General features: G+C 36.8%; 1 long non-coding RNA gene across 1 annotated transcript; it reads left to right on the plus strand.

Annotated features, from left to right (window-relative positions):
* Positions 1-431: 431 nt before the first annotated feature.
* LOC139600410 (uncharacterized) lies at positions 432-3,775 on the plus strand. Its single transcript, XR_011682516.1, has 3 exons — positions 432-742; positions 1,978-2,314; positions 2,962-3,775. It is a non-coding gene; the product is annotated as an uncharacterized lncRNA (long non-coding RNA).
* The last annotated feature ends 719 nt before the right edge of the window (positions 3,776-4,494 follow it).

Genomic DNA, 4,494 nt, shown 5'->3' on the forward strand with positions numbered 1-4,494 from the left:
AATAATAAACCAATGATAACAATAAGAAAAATAAAATATTAACATGGAACAACAAAATAGTAAAATAGTGAAATTATAAAACAATGAAACAATGAAATAGTAAAATAACAAAGTAATAAAATAGGAAATAATAATGTAATAACATCATTAATGGTGTTACTTGTTTGTAAATGGGTCTGTGGCTGCCTGGGGTCCCAGTGGTGGGAAGATGCTTCTGAAGCTGGAGCACTGGTTTTTTGGAGGTTGGAGGGGTGGAGGATATTTGCAAGCAATGTTTTTCCTCTGCTCCCAACACTGTGTCAAAAGCAAAGAAACAGGAAAAAAATAGAAAAAAAAAACCCAACAAAAACCCACCTGAAAACCAAACCAAAAAAGAACTTCAAACAAGCAAAAAAAAATTAAACAGAAACAAAACAAGCATCCTAGTCCCTTCCCCCAGTGAAAAAAAAAAAAAAAAAAAAAAATTATAGCTCTTTTCATCCATTTTGGTTTTAAACAGTTTTCTGGAATAATTTAATTCAAGCTAAAGGCAAATACTTATCAAGCAACATAGATTTAAAGTATAGTGTCAATGGTGATGATTTTTTATTTAAATTAAAAACTTGTTGAATTTTTTCCTTTTAATTTCTATAGATTACAAAAACTATCAACACAATTCCTGTTCTTTGACCCCCTGCCCCTTTACACAAGCCTCCAAATTATGTGCAGGACTTCTGATTATGGATGAAGCATATTCTGACAGGTAAAGAATCCTTGTTTGCAGTATTAGCTGAATAACCAAAGCTCTTGGACAAATTTGCAAAAGTTCCTGGCTTTGCCATCAGTTTTGTGTATAATTGTGTTTTCAGGTCTCATGATTCCCTTTCTTGTTTTAAAGCCAGCTGCAGCTCATTATCACTAAATTGGCATGATCAGAGGTCTGGACTGACTGACATTGTTGGGGGAAACTCACTTCTGTGTCTGGAGGTGAGAATGTTTACCCAGATTCAGTTCCTACAGAGTGCAACTGCTGAGTCTGGAAACACTTTGTGAACTTCAGCTCTGTGAATTGCAGGAAATCTTGGATAAAAGCTTGTTAATGGGAGTGTTTCCAACTTTTCATGGGTAAGGCCAGATCTTTAGCTTATCTCCAATTCTTCTTATAGCTTGCATCACCAAGAGGGATGTACTTTAACCTAGGTAATTGCTTTTCCTATATGTTAATATATATGACAAGATGTGAAATGAAGTGGCACCTGACTCCTTTATCATTTTTATCTAAACAGTCTGGAGTTATTTTTTAAGGGAGAGAATTTCTAAAATCAAAACGTAGTTTTAGACTATTAAATTTTGAGGTGTTTGAAGTGAAACAACTGAATTACAAAAGCAGAGGTCAATACCAGAATTCAGGTTCCTTTAAAATTAAAAAAAAAAATTTTGCAAACTTTTTCTTTTTAGGGGGGTTTTGTGGCTGTTAAGGTGATGAAGGAAAATCTCACTTAGCATTTACATTACAACATTTGCTTGGCTGAAAAAATATTAATTGCTTTAGACTGATGGTGGAAAATAAAAGAAATTTAAAGTCAAAGCACTCAACTTCCCTCCAATTTGAGAAAGTAATCTGGTTTTAATATTTTTAAAGTGTGTTGGAAATGACCATTTCACCATTTTGATTTTTTTTTATTAAAATATTTCTGTGTTTTAAAAAAAAACATGGCAGATGCATTTCATTAAACCTACAATTCTTCAGTGAGTTTTCTCCACAGACGTGTATTAACCTGCCTCTGCAAAGAACTGAATAAATGAATGAATGAATTGAATGAATGAATCATTCTTTAATATTGAAAGTCAGTGATTCACAGTTTCTTCTTTTAATTTATCTGGCTTTTTTTCTCTCAGCCCAGGTTTTCTCTTATCTCCAACCAGGAATGAAACTTCCCTTAATGGTCTGATTATCTTTATAGGGTAAGATGACCCCACATGTCTTTGTCCTTCCAGCTGAAACCAGTTTCCACAGACTTCACTATCCAAATGCATCTTTTGAGACTCTGGGTACCGCACTGGATCTGCACACATGAGAGATAAATCAAGAGTTTCTCAGCAAAAAGGCTGGTGATAGGTTTGACACAAGATTGGTTTTAAGGGAGAAGAAGAAGAGAAATAGACACTATTTGAATGGCCAACAAAGAGGATGATAGAAGCCTGTCTTACCTGATTATGTCTGGGACAGAAGGCTGCAAGTAGAAGTGGAGTAGTGTGGCAGTAGACAGCCATACAGGCCTAAACCAAAGGGGAACAGGACTTTATGGCTGACATTAAGTTGCTATAAACTCAGGTAAGAATGAGTTTCCCACACAAGCAATGTGAGGGAGCTCTTGGTTTATTTTGTTTTATCCTTTCAGTTTTTTTAGCATATTAAAAGCCTGGCCAAACTCAGAATAGGGGAGGTATTGAGAAAAGGTCATCTGAAGTTGGAACCACATGGACATTGTCAACTCTGGCTTACAGCTGCAGAATATTTGTGCAGCACCTACAGTGGTGCACAGGAGGAGGAGTAGATAAACTGAGTCCTGCTCCCTTTCCTTCCCTTTGATTCAGAAGCTGGAAACAGGAGAGCATGACACACTTGTGACCTGGTTTTTGCACTGTCCTTCAGGAACTTGACAGCAGTCCAAAAAGCATTCCTCAGATCACAGGCTGTTGACATAGTACCTCAATATGAACTGTGGAAAGGCTGGCTTCGTTCTATATTTACTGCTGCTGGCAGCCACTAGGAACTGTGCTGTGCTTGAAGCATTTCTAGCATGCTCAAAGCTAGCTCATAAGCCCCAGAAAATTAATGTTACACAACAAACTGGATCTGATATAACTGGGCTTAGGGTATCGCCAGGTGATATCCTTTGCATTGACCTACTGAATATTAGCCATGATGTTGTGGTTCTTGATTTTCAAAACTACTTTTTGTGCTGTTTTTTTTGCTAGTTTAACTCCCCGAGATGCCTTACTGTAATGCCAGCTGAGCACCAGCAGGACGGAAAACCACACTTCAGATGTTTTCATGCAAAAGTGTGTGAGGTTCATCGCTGTCTTACTAGGCCCACCGAAATCACAAGGGGCACAAAAAGTAAGAGAAACCTGGTACATAGAGGGTAAGAGAAATGTATATTTAAATGTCTTTTGGCAGAGCACAGAACATCCCTTCTATGAAGAAAGAATGGATATAATTTGGTTGAAAGTTTTTATTCTTTAAAAAGGAAATTAAGATTTCAGACCTCTGAAAGGAGGAAGAAAAAAGAGCTGGCAATTGGCGATTCATTTTTCTTTGCTCCCTTCCTTCAATAATTCCAGTGGAGTTACCATTATGCTTACTGAAGAAGCTAAAATCCTGGAAGCATCAGAAACTAAGCTGAAATTCAAAACAAATTCAAATGTCTAAGTTTGCATCTGCGAACAAGCCACACAGTTGTACTTTCATTACCAATACACAAATGTGCAAATTTCTTACCATATCTTCATTAGTCGATTTTATGTATAGAAGATGGATGGTAGTTTATCTTCTGTTCTGACTTCCCTTCAGCTGAAAAAAAAAATAACCTCTGACTCATGCTGAAATGTATTTTGTATGGGTTGTGATGGTCTTAACTTCCAGCCTCAGTTTACAAGATATGCTAGGTAAAAACAAAGGAAAGAAGAACAATAGCCTCAAGTGAATGTGAATGAAGTCATGTGTTATGAACTCCTGGAAGGGAGAGGGGGACAAGTCTTATAAAGTTTTTCAGCATGTGTCGAGTAGAAAGTAAAGGCCAGAAAAGAAGCATTCAAACTAAGATTTCTGCAAGTGATTCAACTATTTTTTTCCCTTTTCTCGAGTAAGCTAACTTTATTACTGTGGCAATACTGAGACCTCGGTCTGTTTCAAGCCAATAATCCTAATTACTCAAAATCCTTGAGGGTTCACCTTTTAGTTTCTCTGTCTTGGATAAAAAAAGCTAACTTTTATATTTGTTAAGACATTGATTGAATTTAAAGTCTGTGGTGGGACTCTTGAATATGGAGGCAGCAATTCTGCTGTTGCATATTTACTGGCATGGGAAGTCAGCAATCAGAGAGAGTAAATCATCCTCTCACAGAGTAAATTAATTAAAAATATTAGAGGTGCTACTCTGCACTTTTGTGATTATGTGCCTGTATTATTACACATTACCCACTTTCACTATGATACCTTAAGAATACTGTTAAAAATTCACAGCCTCTAAATAAGCAAGAGATCTTTGCAGAAATGGGAACTTGTGCAAATCCCCCCAGAGAAGTTATGAGCAGTGCTGGTGGAATAGCAGTCTGAGGTCAGCAGTAGCTTTCATACAGCAAAACTCATAAACAAGCTGGTGAGTCAAACTCATTTCCTTGACTAACAGGAATAGTATTTCATAAACACAGCAATCGCTTAGTGCTCTCCAAACCAACTGTGAACTGTTTTCATTAGTTTATGCAGCAGAGAAATGGAGGGGAAGGCAG

Source organism: Agelaius tricolor, unplaced genomic scaffold (assembly GCF_023055355.1).
Source record: "Agelaius tricolor isolate 1412-34295 unplaced genomic scaffold, bAgeTri1.0.p SCAF_27, whole genome shotgun sequence".
NCBI lineage: Eukaryota > Metazoa > Chordata > Aves > Passeriformes > Icteridae > Agelaius > Agelaius tricolor.